Source organism: Geotrypetes seraphini, chromosome 6 (assembly GCF_902459505.1).
Source record: "Geotrypetes seraphini chromosome 6, aGeoSer1.1, whole genome shotgun sequence".
Lineage (NCBI taxonomy): Eukaryota > Metazoa > Chordata > Amphibia > Gymnophiona > Dermophiidae > Geotrypetes > Geotrypetes seraphini.
In genome coordinates, this window is record NC_047089.1 from 223575665 (window position 1) to 223593675 (window position 18011).

At 42.0% G+C, this 18011-nt stretch overlaps 1 protein-coding gene across 3 annotated transcripts in view; it reads right to left on the reverse strand.

Moving 5' to 3' along the window:
* The window catches only part of KAT6A (lysine acetyltransferase 6A), a 408346-nt gene that overhangs the window by 243697 nt on the left and 146638 nt on the right, over positions 1 to 18011 (reverse strand). The window lies entirely within an intron of this gene.

The following is an 18011-nucleotide window of genomic DNA, read 5'->3' on the forward strand; positions in this document are numbered from 1 at the left end:
TTTTAACAAATCCAAGTCCCTGTTATAAGCATGGAGTGAATATAGTGAGTTTTGTTCTTTTCTATATTATAAAAACTACTAAAGTTGAAGCCTTGACAAGAGGTGCTACTCCTCAAATCTTTCAAGCTTAGCTTGTTTTAATTCAACTGTCCACTTATCATCTGGTCCATACCCCCCCCCCAACACACACACAATTCCACTTACACATTTCTTATTCTTTATGCTTATCTTGATGTTATAATTGCAATCCAAACTTTTATCCAAAAATGGTACGGTGTAGGTGGTGAAATTTGCTCTTACCTATTAATTTCCTTTCCTTGAAAGACCTGCTAGACCAGTCCAGACCTACTGGTTATATTCCTCTACCAGCAGACATAGGCAGAGACTTGAAGATTCTAAGAACATAATTGATGTAACAGGTAGTTTAGCCAGAAACATTCCAGTGTGCTAATGTCAAAGCAACTTAAAAGAGGGATCAAAACAAAAGGGAAAACCAAAAAAACTAAACTAAACCCAGAACAGAAGCCCCATGGATACCTTTACAAAACTGATTATACAGGCAGGGCCCAATAATCTACTGAAACCCTCAGTCTTCTGAGGTAATTCCTGGATTGGTCTAGCAGGACTTAAGGAAAGAAAATTAAAAGTAAGAACAAATTTCACCTTCCTTATCATCATGTTAGACTAGTCCAGACCTATGGAGCAGAGCTTTTATTCCACTGGATGGGAATAATACACAACACTTTCTAGGACTGTCCCACCAAAGGAATTGTCCCACCTAGCCCACACACTAAACTTATAATGCTTGACAAAGAATGGAGGGAGGACCATGTTGCAGTCATTTCTGAAAATGGTTCCTGCTTCAACCCAGAACACAGCCTACAATCTGATTGAGTAGGCCCTAAGGAACTTTTATTTGTTCTACAGGCTGATTCAACAGACAACCTAAACCAGCGCCTGCATGTAAGTATCTGCATGTATTTTGTAAGTAAAATAAGACAAAAAAAAAGAAGATCCAACATTCAAAAAGAATTTGTGACATTCAAATAGCAAAGAAGTATCCTTCAAACATTCAGCTTATGAAGTGCCTGTGACAGTCCAATTAGCAAGGACTTCTGAAAGACAGGGAGAAAAACAGGAGAAACCATCTTCAGCAGAAAAGAAGGAACAGTATTATTGTTTATTGAAAAAAATATAACTAACAAAAATAAAGACAATCACCATCAGCACATTCAACCTTTAAGCTCATACCTCAACAAAGGTAAGAAACAGTCTCCACTAAAATGCTTCTTTGTCCTAACCATCAGAGAATCTTATCAAATACCTGTTGAAACAGAGAAGTCTTTAAAATCTTTTTGAAGACAGTCATGGATTTAATTGCCCGAACCTGAAATGGCACCTCGCTCCATAACTTGGGCCCTGCAACATAAAAAATTGGCGTTCTATATTCCTCAAGCCTGATCAGTCTAAATGATAGCATGTCTAACAAATGTGCTAAAGAAGAGCATAAGGAGCACACAGGCTGATGTATATGCAAGCAACATAGCAGAGATAGTTAGTGAAATACTATGTTAAGACTCTAAATACTAGTAGCAAGATCTTATATCGAATTCTGTATCTGTAACCTTATAAGTGCCAAAGAAATATGATCAAATCTAGATAGTGAAAACACAAGGGCTACTGAATTTTGTGCAATTTGGATTTCAATGCATTGTTTGGTAATCCTAAAAGTAAACTATTGCAGTAGTCGAAACAGAGAATTACCATGCTTTAGATTACCATCCTAAAATTCTGCGTTGTTAAATAATCTTCACGTCTTCTCACTAAACTAAACTAAACCTTAGGCTTATATACCGCATCTTCTCTATAACAATAGAGCTCGGCACAGTTTACAAAAATTAGAAAAGAGAAGTACAATATGAATTTGGAATAGTATGGTATCAGGCCTAAGGAACGAAACCAATCTCAACATTATCAACATTGAAATATAATGGAAAATCTAGACTATGAGAACCTGACAGCAAAGACACAAGTGATATTGCTAAGTTTCTCGAGTCTTTAATTTAAAAAAATTAAATATCATCTGCATGTAGATGATATTCCACACCAAATCCTCACAGTAAAATGCAAAAGTCATAAAAAAATATTAAATAAAGTAGCAGACACAGCAGATCCTTGTAGAACTCTACAGCCAATATTTAAAAAAAGAACATCCCTCACCATTTCAAGCAAAAAGGTCTGCTGGGTGAATCTCTTCTTAAAGGCAGTAAATAAAGCCCAATAAATAGATTAACTCAAAAAATTATGAAACCCATTGCAATACAATTTCATCTAGGCCAATAGTTTTAAGTCGATGCAGCAGATGATAAAGATGATAAAGAGCTGAAACATCCAGAGACACAAACAAAAAAAGAAATGCCTTTATCAAATTCAGTACAAATTATATCTAACAGAGATAAGTGTCATGGTTACTTCAAAATCCAAAGTGGTATTTATCTAACATTTGGTGTAGTTCAATAAGCTCAATTAATTGTTTCATGAACTATGTTTTCAATTACTTTCGCCAAAACTGGCAAAGAAGAAATCGGTCTATAATTTGACACTACCATGGGATCAAGGATTAACCCTTTTTTTTTAAAGAGATAGAAAAACTATGACAAGGGTATCACCCCCTCTTGCAAGGATTTATTCACTAAACAACTGTATAGGTTTTGGGGTCATGGACTTGTTACCTTAACAGTAGGGTGACATCTAAAGAACAAAATTATTTTTTACCTTATTAAATGTAGTTTTAACTTCGTTAACATCTCTAAATGATGACCAACATTCTACCTCATCCAAAATACACTGAGACTCCCTAGGTCAGTGTTTTTCAACCTTTTTTGGGCAAAGGCACACTTGTTTCATGAAAAAAATCACGAGGCACACCACCATTAGAAAATGTTAAAAAATTTAACTCTGTGCCTATATTGACTATATATAAAGTAATTCTCTTGAATAGGAATCAAATAAACACAAAGAAAGTATTTTATAATTACTTTATTATGAAATATTAAGTAAACAGAATAGTGAAAAATTATAAAATACTTTATTCAGTGCGAAACCTGGGCCTGTTTGGCTGAACACAAAGCTGATATTCTGGCTGGAATCGAAGAAAGACACACACGTAGCTCTTCGTCAACAGCTCTCAGTCTCTCTCTGTATTTGGTTTTTATAGCATACAAAAATAGACAAATATATCCTCCATCCTTTTTATTAAACCACAATAGCAGTTTTTAGCGCAGGGAGCTGAGCTGAATGCCCAGCGCTGCTCTTGACGCTCATAGGCTCCCTGCACTAAAAACCACTATTGCGGTTTAGTAAAAGGTGACCATATTGTAAAATATAGACAGCAGATATAAATTCAGAACTGTGCATAGTAAGTGAAGGGAAGTTTTCATCTCTGGGAATTTACCCAGTTAACTATTAAGTTATTTGGGCAAATTCCTTTGAAAACTGTGGTAATACTGCCTCCACTTTGCTAAATTTAAAATAAAATCATTTTTCCTACCTTGTCTGGTGATTTCTGGTTGCACTTTCTTCTTCTGACTGTGCATCCAATCTTTCTTCCCTTCTATAAGGCTGTATGCTTTCTCTCCTCCACACCTCATTCCCTCCCCCAACTTTTTCTTCCTCTCTCCCTGACCTTTCTTTCTTTTTTTCTGTTTCTCTTCTTTCCTTCTGTTTCCCTGCCAGCCCCCTTTCTTTCTTTCTCCCTGCCGTTCCCCAAGCCACTGCCACTGCCATCGGGGAACCAGACCCACCAATGGATAACAGGCCCCAAAGCCGACGCCGACGCATGCTCTCCCTGACGTCAATTCTGCAATCGGAGAGGAAGCTCCGCCCAGCCAGGCAGCGATTGGCTGGCCCGAACTTCCTCTCCGACTGCAGAATTGACGTCGGGGAGAAGAAGACTTATCGACTCGATAGATTAGATCGCCAAGACAAAGTGAGTCCTGGGTGATCGACTCACTTTGCCTTGGCGAGCTACTTGGGCCCCCTGTCAGCTCCGGGCCCCTGAATGCAGGACTGGTAGTACTGCCCTGATGGCGGCCCTGCGGCATACCAGGCAACATCTCACGGCACACTAGTGTGCCGCGGAACAGCGGTTGAAAAACACTGCCCTAGGTAACTGAATATATCAACAACTGATGCTATTTTGCCAAGAAATCCTTCTGCAAACTGCTGACACGGGATAACTTCAGTCAGATTCATCCCAACTGATTCCAAGGAAGTCAGTCTTTTCACTGTTGCAAACAATTTTTTGAATTAAGAAGGAGAATCTTCAATTATTTTATTTTTAAAACATTCCTTTTTTGCAACAATCACAGGAGTATTATATTATTGTATTCTTAAATTATAATTTTCAAGATTAGGTCTAGATGGATATTTTGTTCATTCTATCTTACTGGTTCTCAATAAACATTTGCATTTTTTAATAACATCATTGTTAACCAAGGAGCAGCATGTTAAGCAATACATTCTGCTTTAGAGCAAGTTCATCTAAAGCATTTTCTAAAGTGAAACATTAGAAAGACAAAAAAGGATACCTCTTTCTAGCTGGCCACAAGGAAAAACATTTTTAAGAGCAAGAGCTTTCCTAAAGGCTGCCAGTAGGACTGGCAAGGGCCAACAGCACCAAACTGAGATCCCATAGGTGCATCACTAGCCAAGCGGAGTTGAATCAACTTAACCGGAAACAAAAAATGTACAACATCCTTCTGTTCTGCAATAGACAGACTACCAACTTCTCCTCTGAAGTAGGCAAATGCTGCCACCTGGACCTTTACTGAATTAAACATCAGGGCATATATCTACCAGTACACAAAATATAAAAGCAGCTCTAAAAGATCAAAACTCTATATGATAAACAAAACTACATCTCCCAATTGGTGATCAATTCCAGCTTCCACCAAAACTGGTCAGAAATGATTAAAAAACCAAAGCACAACTCAATAAAACCATTTAAATCTCATGACTGACAAAAACCGGCTCATTAAACATGGATTTAGCATTTCGCTAAGACATAGAACTGCTCTGCGTTCCCCTTCCCCGACCCTGATGAAATAATGAAACGCGTCGGTGGGGATTGAGCCAGACCCAGTTTCTAAAAAAGCTAAGTAATTGCTACACTTGCTACTATTGCTATTATATTATTAAGCACAAGCACTTTATAACTTATTGAATTAAGAAAAAAATCGCACACTATAAGGTTCCTATGAGGACAGCTACCATACATTAAAACTGTGTGGCATTCTGAGGAACTTGTGTGGAGCTTCTTTAGAGCTTTTTATTGAAGCTCATTATTTTGGTGGCTAGTTTAAGTCTAACACATCTGTAAGTGAAATTTTGTGCACAATCTTGAATTTGAGTTGACAAAAACCAAAGCATAACTCAGTAAAACCAGTTTAAGTTCATGAATGACAACAGAAAGTTAATAACATAACAGCCAACTAAAAATACAGATAATAAAACCATTAGAAAAAGAAAACATCCACTTACTAACACTTCAGCCTGGGATCGTTTGTTTTGAAAGACAAATTTGCTTAATGTGACAACACAAAAGATCCCAGGCTGAGGTGTTGGTAAGTAGTGAATGTTTTCTTCTTCTAATGGTTTTATTATCTATATTTTTTAGTTATTTGTTGCTTTTAACTTTCTGTTTGTTGTCAGTCTTGAGGTTAAAGTGGTTTTACTGAGTTGTGCTTTGGTTTTTAATCAGTTCTAACCAGTTTTGGTGGAAGCTAGAATTGATCACCAACTAGGTAAGCCATCCCCTTCAGGGGAGATGTAGTTTTTGTTTATCATATGGAGTCTTGATCTATTAGAAATGCCAGTTGCTATGTATTCCCTCACCCCTTTTCTTCCCTACTTCCTCTTTTCTCTTTAAATAATGCGGTTCTTCCCCATTTTCCTTATCGTTTTAGTTCAGTCTGTGTCTTATTATGTGTTGTTCCATTACTACCTGTGGTCTGTCCCATTGATTATGTATATATACATTTATGTTTCCTCTTTTTATCTATATAAACCACCTCAAAGCCTAATTAGGTGGTATATCAATTTTGAAACTTTTTATGTTTTGTATGCTGGAGGTCCCATTACATATGTTTTAGTTATATACAGTATATGATTTACAAAGAAACATGATGGCAGATAAAGGCCAAATGGCCCATCCAGTCTGCCCATCTGCAGTAACCATTATATCTTCCTCTCTCTCTTTCTATGCTTTCTTGAATTCAGACAGTCCCCATTCTGTCTACACCACCTCTTCCAGGAGACTGTTCCATGCATCTACCACCCTTTCTGTAAAAAAGTATTTCCTTAGATTACTTCTGAGCCTATCACCTCTTAACTTCATCCTATGCCCTCTCATTTCAGTTTCCTTTCAAATGAAAGAGACTCACTCATGCACATTTATGCCATATAGGGTTTTCTTTTTATTTCTTTATTGAAGATTTGCAAAGAAGCAATATAGAGAAAGCATGAAATATTTAGAAAATTACAAACAGTATAAGTCATAAGCAACATTCAACATGTCAGCACATCTTAAAAAGGAAATAAAGAAAAAAAAAGATAAAGAAACCCCTCCCCCCCCCCCATTACAAGGGTCATCCTCCATTGCCAACTAAATCTCTATTAGAAAAATTATGAAGTGCCAGTGGCCTTCATTAGTGGTTGCTATTGCTGGCCTTCCTTCCAAGAAATAAACACGCCCCAATTTTATAAAAAGATACCAGTTGGCCCATTTTTAGGGCAGTTAACTTAGGGCTCCTTTTACTAAGGTGTGCTAGCGTTTTTAGCGCGTGCTGCATCGCCACACACGCTAACCCCGCACTACGTGCCAAGAACTAACGTCAGCTCAATGCTGGTATTAGCGTCTAGAGCGCACTAAAACCGCTAGCACAGCTTAGTAAAAGGAGACCTTAGTCATTAGAATATATAGTCCAGTTTAAGGTAAACAGCCTCCAGAGAGAGAAGTGATGATTTTTTCCACTCTCTGGCCAGTGCTAATCCAGCTGCTACAAAGATGTTAAGAGGCCATTTTATGGGCCACGGGGCAAAACCCCGGCGGGTGGACATGCAGCAAACAGTGTTCCGCTTTGATCAGGTACTGCTCTCCAGTGACCTGATGGACTATGGCAAAAATAGATATCCAGAAATCCCATAGTTTTGGACAGGTCTATGAGATATGATATATATATCCATGGACACCACAAGCTTGCCAGCAGTCTCCGTATCCCAGATAGTAGCAGGCATGGAAGCGGGCTGGAGTATAGTACCAGTGGAACAGCATTTTGTGTCCATTTTCCATTAAGTTGCTAGCTATCGAAACGTTTAGCAAATAGAGGAGGGTTCGGTCCCATTGCTTGGGTGTTCCAAGGTGATATGCAGATCCCTCTCACATCACTGTTTATAATAAGAGATTGGATCATGAAAATTCAACAGGGCCAGATAAAGCTGTGAAACAGCTACCTTGCCCCGCCCCTCCCCCCCAATGTAATGCCCACTCCAAGTTGGTCTCTGCTAGGGTGAGTTCATCTCTCACATGACGTGATTTGAAAGTGCGTAACTCTGTGTATCGAAAGGAGTCAGCATCTGGGAGGCCATACTCGTCTTGTGTCTTAAAAGGGGCCACCTGCTCCCCTTCCCACAACTGACCTAATGTATAAAGTCCCCTTCTACCCTAACTTAGGAAATTCCTGTCAGTATGGGCCGGTGGGAAATCTGGCAGGTATCCCAATGAGGTTTACTGGAAATATTTTTTATTGGAAAAAAACTGAGTCCTGACAGCACACCATATTTGTAAGAGGCCCTGTAATGCCAGGAGAACCCACTTAATGACAGTTCGTAGAGAAAATACGGGCAACCAAGGTATTGCCCACAGAGGCGTCGAGGGGATCCAGCTCTGCTCCAGCCGCACCTACAGTTTGAGGAAGTGGTCAACCAATTAGAAAGAATCTGCAGTTGTGCTGCTTTATGATGAGGAAAAAGTCAGGGACTGCCATGCCTCCAGCTCGCCTTGGATGCTGCATTGCTAGGGTTCTAACTAAATGTACCTGTAAACTTTACATTTTAGTTGGTGAAAAAAACAATTTAGGCTAAGGAAGCAATAAGGCCATAAATAAAACTAATAATTTTGGTAAAAGCATCATCTTAATAGCCTGTATTCTGTCTGTCCAAGAAAGCGTTAAACCTTCCCAGTGATCAAGAGTCAAAAATAACTCCTGGAGTATGGGGGGAAAATTAACAGCATACAAATCCTCCACCGTCCATGTAATACAAACTCCCAGATATTTAATACTCTTTTGTGCCCAGCGAAAGGGATGGATATGCCGGAGGCCAACTACAGAGACCTAGGAAAAGCAAAACATTTAATATTTCTGATTTAAAGAAGTTCACCTTAAAGCCCAATAGCTGACCATAAGCTTGCAACAATGTCATGAGGGGAGGCAGGGACACCTCTGGCCAGATTACTGTTAATAAAATGTCATCAGCGAAAAGAGTAACCTTCAGATCGAACACCCCCCATGTTACTCCCTGTATACCATCGTGGGCTCAGATAGACTGGCCAAAGGCTCCATCACCTTTGCAAACAAAAGTGGTGAAAGAGGGCAACCCTGCCTTGTCTCTCTATACAGAAAGTATCAGAGTGAGAATGATTGATCTTTAAATAGGTCAGAGGGTCTGCATAAATTAGTCTGAGCCAAGCCAAATAACGTCCTTCAATTCCCTTCTTCTGTAATACTGAAAACATAAAGGGCTAGTAGATCCGATTGAATGCTTTTTCGGCATCTAGGGATAGAAGAAGCATGGGAATATCATTGTCATGGACATACTGAGTAGTGTGGATGACCCATCTAATATTATCAAATGTTTGACGGCCTTGGATGAACCCCACCTGGTCCTCATGTATTAAATCGGATAAGTACCGCTGCAAATGCTTGGCTAATATTTTAGTGAATATTTTATAGTCAGTCCCTAATAAAGAGATCTGTCTATAAGAGTTGCAATGGTGAGGATCCTTTCCAGGTTCCAAAAGGAGTGTTATTGCTGCCAAGCTCCAGGAGTGATGAAGAGCCTCTACTTGGTCCAAGGAGTTAAAGACTCTAAGAAGTAACAGAGCCAAAATCCAGGAGACTTTAAAGGTGAGATCATTTATGGCCCACTGAACCTCTTTGAGCTCTACAGTGTGTGAAAGATCCTCCCCTTCTATTGCCTGTAAAGACGGCAAGGTAACTGTATCTAAAAATTGGTCAATAGCTTCTACAAGCGGAGCATGATCCGGGGTATATAGGTCAGTGGAGTAGCATAAAGTACCATCCAGGTCACAAACAGAGGAAATAAAATTACGCACTGTCTGATTCCTCAATTTATGAGCAAGTAATCAGCTAGCTTTGTTGCCAAATTCAAAATGAGCCTGCTGCACTCTCTCCACTTGAGAAGCTAAAGTTGTCAGATGTGTTTTATGTAAGTCTAGGTGGAACTCATGAAGCTGCTGGAGCAAAGCTGGAGTGGCGACAAACCCCTCCCTTTAAACCTTGCCTCTAAAGCAGCAATTTGCTGAATCAAAGAGCTTTCTTGACCAAGAGCCACTGTGCACAGATGTGCCTGTAAGGCAATCAGGCGACCATGTGGCTCTCCCAGAGAATCAGCAATGTAACGTCCCCTGTATCATTAATAGCCAGATAATCTGTGAGTTCTTTATCAATCTGGGTGATATTTAAAGGGTCCAGCAGGAGAGTGTCATTGAGACACTACCAATTCTGGACCTCCAGTCTGGTTCTGAAAGAGTAAAAGCCAAAGTTAGGGGAGATCTCAGTAGCCTCAAGGTTGCACATTATGGAAGAGTCTCCAAATCAACAGTCTATATGGGAAAACGTTTGGTGAACCGCAGAGTAGTAAGTTTAGTCCCTCGTCTGGGAGTGCAGCTCTCTCAAGAGATCCATCAGATTCAAAATCTTTCAATGCCCCTCTAGAGGGGCCTCCATAAGAGGTGTGGGTAGCTGAATTAACAAATACAGAACTCAATGTCAAGTTAAAGTGCTCTCCCAGGAGCAAAAATCCCTCTGCATGTTACAGAAGAAGCTGAGTAAGGTTCTCAAGAAATTTAATTTGATCCTCATTGGGAAGGCAAACATTTACTAATGTGATTGTTTGAGAACCTACAGTCACCCTATGCAAGAGATATCTCCCCTCTCTGTCCCTCACTACCCTTTGCTCCTGTCAAGGGAGATCCGCTGACAATGCGATTAACCCCCCACCCCCCACCCCCCCCGAGACTTTTTTCTCTGTTGGTTAGTTGCAAAGTAGATGAGATAAAATTTATTATGACAACAATGTTTCTCATGGACCAATAGCACATGCATTTCCTGTATAAAGGCTACATGGGTGTATGATCTAAGTAGATCCCTAAAAGGAAGATGACGCTTAAGTGGGGAATTAAGGCCGCTAACATTAAGAGACATACATTTTAAGATTGTCATTTGTCATAGAGGTGATAACATCAAAAAAGGAGCTCATTCAGCACCACTGCAGGAGACCTAATAAAATGACCCAGAGAGGGAAGTAATATAAAACAGCAGCCACTATACATCAGGGGGACACATAGAAAACCCCAACCCACCCTCCAAGATCCCAGGTTTTATAGGAAAACCTTCTGGTTGTCTCTTGAACCTTCCAAGACATAACCAGGAGTATGCTAGGAGAAGCTAGCCATCATAAACAAGACAAAAAAAAGAAAATAAAAATAAGAAAAAAAGAGATCAGGATACATGTCACCAAATAGATCGACAACAAAATAAAAATAAGAAAAAAAGAGAACAGGATACATGTCACCAAATAGATCGACAACAAAATAAAAATAAGAAAAAAAGAGAACAGGATACATGTCATCAAATATATCAACAACAAAATAGTGTTCCAATTACTTCAATCTATCTCCAAACATACCAAAGGTCTGCAAGAATCAGGTCCCAGTCTTTGGAAGGTTCACGGAGATATTAGATTGTTGGCAAAACAGCTGACTCTTGCCTTTGATGACTCGCTGCCATTTGGGTTGAGGTCGCACATATAAGAAGGTAGGCCGCAATAGCAGGGATGTTGATGAAGAGCTTTGTTGAGGAAAGGTATCCTGGGTCTCCTGAACAGATCGGACCTAATGAAGTTTACAATCTTTGTAGAATATCAAGGCAAAAGGGTGGCGCCATTTGTATTTGATGTCCATCTCTTGCAAATGCTGTGTGAAGGACTTTAGGTCAGGGCTGCCCAAGTCCGGTCCTCGAGGTCTACTGGCAGGCCGGGTTTTCAGGATATCCACAATGAATAGGCATGATAGAGATTTGCCTGTACTGCCTTCTTGGTATACAAATCTCTCTCACGCATGTTCATTGTGGATATCCTGAAAACCTGGCCTGCCAGTAGATCTTGAGGACCGGACTTGGGCAGCCCTGCTTTAGGTCTTCACGATGACACAGCATCATGCTGGAGAGATCCTGGTATATTTCGATGGGGTAAGAGTCCCAGGCAAAGTTTTCTATTTTCCAAATGGTGTGGAGGATATGATCTTTGACTTATAACTAGTAAAGCATGTCACTATATCTTTGGGACGATTGTTCCTCGGCGTGCCCAGAGTATGGTGAGCCCTGTTGAGCTGGATAGTCTGTGCCTCCACCTGTAAAAGAGAGCTTACAATTTGTTGAACCATGTGTTCGCAATCAGCATAAGTTGGGGGACTCAGGCAAGCCCTGAAAGTGAAGATTATGGCACCTGCTGCAATTTTCTAAATCTTCAAGTTTATCCTGTAACATCATATTGCTCTCCCAGAGGTCGGTTAAGTGTTTATCCGCCATCTCTAGAAGCTCAACCTAGTTGTCTAAGCGCTGTTCCGCTTCCTTGACCCAGGTGCCTAATTCATGGACCTCGGCTTTTAGTTCGGCTTCCAGGAAAGTCATTTCCACTCGAACCACCTTGAAATCAGTCTGTATCTCCTTTGTCCAGAGACACATTTCTTGTAGCAGGTCCTCCGAAGGGGTTCCTGTAGTAGCAGCAGTGGTTGAGGGGTCTGCGGCCCATGAGGCACATGGCGACAGCAGTACAGACCGTGCCCCCGTAGGTTAGCCACGTCACCGCATGCAGTAGGTTGTGCATCAGGCGCATAAGCAAAGCCTGAGATCCAAACTCAGGACTTTCATGCTCATCAAGGGCAAGATGCTAGGTGTTTCGCCAAAAAGTTGACACTGTTCAGCTACGAAAGATTATGTCAGTGACAGAATTAATAAAGCTAATCAACAAGATTGGCCAGGAGCTCTTCTCTCATGCAGCCATCTTGGCTGGTGCCTTCGACACACCCCCAGCGCCACGTAGGTATTTAAACTTCTCTATCATATCTCCTCTCTTCCGCCTTTCCTCCAAAGTATACAGATTGAGATCTTTAAGTCTGTCACAAAACACCTTATGACAAAGACCACGCACCATTTTCGTAGCCTTCCTCTGGACCGACTCCATCCTTTTTATATCTTTTTGAAGGTGCATGTTCCAGAATAGTACATAAAATTCTAAATGAGGTCTCACTAGATTCTTATACAGGATACCTCCTTTTTCCTACTGGTCATACCTCTTCCTATGCACCCTAGCATCCTTCTAGCTTTCTCTATTATATATTAATAAGATTTGGGGGTATTTATTGTAGTATTTATTGTCCCTGAAGCAACAGAATAAACATGGCCACTTCAGGCAATGGTGTTTTATACCTGAGAGCTTTTAAAAGAAACAAAGATTATTTCTCATTAAGGTCTGCTTTTGCATATCTTTCACATAGGATATCACATATCATCTGCTTTGCTGATTTCTTGTCAGAGAAATACTGGAATATTTCTGTCCGCACTGCCTGTTATATTGTTGATGTCATCAGAATCTTCCACAAACTGATAATGGGATACAACCCGTAGATATGGACTGGTCTAGCAGGATAAGGAATAAATATTTATAAATTAGAGATTATGTCCTTACTTTGATAATATCTTTTCCACGATCGGTGTATCATTCTAGACAAGTGTGTTATCTCCCTATGGCCGCAAGCCATATGCAGAAGGAATCCACTCTGGATTTTTTCTGTCTCTCCTCTACTTCACCGGAAGTTCTACTGCAGTTAGTATCCAAGCAAACAAGAGCTCCACTGACATCTTGTGAAGTAAGGACAACGATGGGAAATTTCCCAAACAAATCAATTGTTCTGCTCAAACATACTAACTTTTGAACACTCAATGAACAAGTATCAGCCAACAGAAGCATCAAAGAAGTTCTGGAAGTACCCCTGTACACATTAAAACATAATTTTATTTTTAGTATTTATATATCACTTATAGCCTAAGTGGTTTACATTCAGGTACTTAAGCAATTTTCCCTGTCTGTTCCACTGGGCTCACATACTATCTAATGTACCTGTGGCAATGGGGGATTAAGTGACTTGTCCAGCATCACAAGAAACAGTGTGGGATTTGAACCCACAACTTCAGTGAGCTGAGGCTGTAGCTGTAACCACTGAACCACACACTCCCCTCTACTTCAGGGCCCAAAGGGCTGGCTGGCATCCAAGATACAACATGGAGTAGCATTAACAGAATGAGACCGTTGACAGGTGCAGGAAGGACATGGTGGGAGTCTAGAATGACATACCTATCTACTGGGAAAGATTAACAAGGTAAGGACATAATCTCTTTTTCCAGTGCAATCGGTGTGTCATTCTAGACAAGTGGGACTTACAAAAGCAGTTCAAGAAATCTAGGGCAAGCTGGCTGCATTGGCCCTTAATACTGAGGACCCAAAGGCAGAGTCCTCTCATGCCACAATGTCCACCCTGTAAAACTTAGCAAACCTGTGCAGAGTGGACTAATTGGGAAATGCACAAAACTTACCGATTGTGTATCGATCGTCGCTAAACCAGTTTGACCAGTTTAGCGATCAATCGGATCGGATTCCCCAATGCACAAAACTGTCCACCCTGTATTTTCCCATCCGATCTGACCCATGCAAATTAGTAAAACCCTATGCAAAATAATGCATCAATCGCTTGGCTAACATCGCTTAGCTATTTAGCATTGGGTTTTGCCGATCCTAAAACCTGATTACTCTAGCCTGGGTTTATTATTTTTTTTTCAATTACACATGCAAAATATCTGTCTCATAAAGAAAAAAATGAAGTGTTTTCCCCTCCTGACAAACATGCTCCCTCTGACCCCCCCAAAAAAAAAAAAAAAATGGCAGGAGGGATGCCTGCTCCCTCCTGCCACAAAGGAACTCCCTCCCCGTGCATCCCAAAAAAAAGGCAGGAGGGATTCCGGCTCTCTCCTGCCTTGAAGTAACGCCCTCCCCGTGCATCCCAAAAAAAAAAGACAGGAGGGATGCCTACTCCTTCCTGCCATGAAGGCGCTCACTCTCCTTCCAGGCCCCTCCTGCCCTGTTGGGAGCAGGAGGTACTGAAAACACTTCCTGTTCCTCCTCCCTTGATGACTATGTAGCCTAAGACCCAGTGTCGTTGTCGTCAAGGGAGAAGGAGCAGGAGGTGTTTTCAGTACCTCCTGCTCCCAACTTTTAAGGTACGGAGCAGGGGGGCCTGGAGGGGGAGTGGGCGCCTTCATGGCAGGAGTGGGCACCCCTCCTGCCTTTCTTTGGGGGGTAAGAACGGAGAGTTCCTTCAATGGCAGGAGGCATCCTTCCTGCCATTTTGCAATGGGTCGGGGTGGGAGGGCATGGCACGGGGGCTTTTATTTTTAATGGGACAGGTTGTGCGTGTTTAACATGCACACATCTGTTCCATTAAAAAAAATACAAGAACCCTAACAGCAATGACAGGAGGCTGCTTCCCCTCTCACTACTGTTAGGGCTCTGCGCATATGTCAATTGCTCACTGAGCGATTGAATCGGTGCATTTTCATGCAAATGATTTACACCTCCGTGCAAATCATTTGCATGCAAACTTGACAGTGCATCGATCGCTGCTGGAGAATCGGTCAGAGAATCAACCAAAAGCAATCAAGTCACTCTCTTTAATGCATATAGCCCTAAGTCGCACCTCTACAAATCTCCACTGGAGAATTTATCCTGGCCTTTGTCCACAACGAGGCTACACTTCTGGTCAAATATGCCTTAACAGAAACAGGGAACTGTTTCCCCACAGATAATGAAGCTGACGAATGGCCTTGCAGATTCATCTGGAAATTCTGGCCTTTGAACTTGCATGCCTTGATTAATCAAAATGGAGTCAGTAGAAACAGATGGTTAGAAAGACAAACGTCATTTGTGACATCCAGATAACAAAGAAGCACTTTTGACTTCAAATTTCTTCAAAATGCAATCCTGTAGATTGGAAAATGGGTAAGCGAATCTCCTGATGAACATGAAAAGCCAAAGTCGGCAGAAAAGAAGGGACAGTGCTTAAGGAGTGCCCAGTCTCCAAGCTGTTAAGGAAAGGATCTCTAGAGGAGCGAGCTTGGAGCTCCAAAACTCATCACACTGAGGTTACCGCTACCAGAAAAACCAATTTCAGCATCAAGACCAAGAGGGACGCTTCTTCCAGTGGCTCAAACAGAGCTTTGGTGAGACCTCACAGAACCACGTTAAGATCCCATGAAGGGAATGGTGTCTTAATCTGTGGTCTGGTGCGGACAGCACCCTCCAGATATCTGGTGATGTCTGGATGAGACGCCAGCGTAGGTCTACAGTCCCGAGCTCTGAAACAATAGAGCCCAGTGACTTGGACCTAAAGCGAAGCCATGGTGACAAGGCCCACTTGGAGAATAGGCAATACCACTGAAACCAGAGCTGAAAACGGCTCCACACCTTCTTGAGTGCACCAATGCTAAAAAGTCCTCCACACCTTAACGGAGGCAGAAACTGTAGATGTCTTCTTAAACTTGAGAAGGGTGACAATGACCACATCTGAATATCCTTTGCACTCTAACGCTTCTAGTTCAATAGCATTGCCGTAAAAGCAAAGCGATCCAGATCTTCCATGCAAACTGGAAACTGTGAAAGCAGGTCTGGACGCACCTGCAACCAGAAGCCATGGCCTATACAAAGACGCATCAGATCTGCGAGGCCAATCTGGAGCCACTAGAATGACTCTTCCCTGATGAGCTGCAATCAGTTGAATGACTCGGCCTATTATGGGCCAGGGAGTAAAGATGTATAACTGGATACCTTGAGGCCATGGCTGGACTAGTGCATCAGAACCTCGCTGCCAGGTTTGAATCTTTGACTGAGGAATCTGACAGCTTTCTTGTTTCTCGTTGTCGTCATGAGGTCGAAGTGTGGATGACCCCAGTGCTGGACAATGGCCTGAAATGCTGAGGACAATAGTGACCACTCACCCAGATCTAAGATCTGTCTGCTGTGGAAATCAGCCTGTAACATTGACCACGCCTGCAACATGCGCTGCTGACAGCACCTAAAGATGACTCTCTGCCCAGAAAAATAGCATGAGGGCTTTCCGACAGAGGTGCACTCTTAGTGCCTCCCTGCTGATTGACATATGCTATTACAACGGCGGAGAAAATTCTAATCGCTTGACCTTTGAGAGTCTTCTGCAAGTTCACGAAAGCCAACCAGATGGCATGTAGTTCTAGCCTGTTGATTGACCACCTTTTCTGAATGGGTGTCCAATCCCCTGAATTGGACAGCGAATGCAATGGGCCCCCCAGCCCAGGAGACTTGCATTTGTCGATACAGCTACCCAGGAAGCAATCCACAGAGGTACATCCCTGGAGAGGGACTGAAGACAGAGCCACCCATCCATGCTGGCATGAGCTTTCAACATCCAGGACAGAGGCTTCCATAAGGCGGCCTACCTGTAGGATTTGAAAATAGCCCCACACCAACAGAGCAGACATAGTCAAGAGACAAGAAATTTGGGAGCACAGCTAGTGTGTCTGCATGCCTCTGGTAGAAAGATGTGGCTGGAAGCTGTGTTGAACAAGACTCCCAGATACTCCAGGGTCTGAGTCAGCGTCAAACTAATCTTTCTGAAATTTACAATCCAGCCCAGATCCACCAGGACTCAGGTCACCTGATCCACTCTGCATCGACCCTTGGACAACTAGGGAGCTCTAATCAGCCAGTCATCCAGTCAGGGATACATTTGCAGTCCCATTTGCATAGGTAAGCCGCTACCACAACCATCAGAGTGGTGAAGGTGTGAGGAGCTGTCACCTGTCCCAAAAGAAAGCTGAGAACTGATAATGATTTTCCTGAACATGAAATCTGAGAAACTTCCTGTGGTATGGGTAAACAGGAAAATGCAATTAGACCTCTGTCAGATCCGAAGAGGCAAGGAACTCTCCCGGGGTCACCACCACTATGACAGATCGAACTGTCTCCATGAGAAAACGCAGAACTTTAAGCACTGCATTGACTTGAATAAGGGCTAGAATGGGTCTCCAATTGTCGCTTTTCTTTGGCACAATAAATTATATTGAGAATCTGTCTGAGCCCAAGAGTTTGGGTGACACTGGTTCTATGGTCTGAATGTCGAGTAACCTTCTCACAGTGGCTTGAACCCTGTCCGCCTTTTCCAGATGCCCTGTGGGAGAGTCCACAAATCAGTCTGGTAGAGAGTAGGCAAATTCCAGCTAGTAGTCGGACCAAATGAAGTCCAGAACCTAAAGGCCAGACAAAATCTGGACTCAGGCCAGAAGAAACGCTGAGAGCCTGCACTCGATACATAGAGGGGACTCCCTTGGCCTGGCATCATTTCAACGTCTTGGTAGATAGAACAACACGGTAAGTGGAGGTTTGGTTACACCTGGATCATGAGAACCTCTGCCTGTAGCCTGGAAGAATCTCTGCGACATGGAACTGGAATACAGTTGAAATCATCTGGAACCACGAAAAGAAGAGTGCCCTGAACCTCTAGAGCAGGGGTGCCCAAAAGATCGAGACATGATCGAGACGTTCAAATATCTCACGGGCCGTATCGA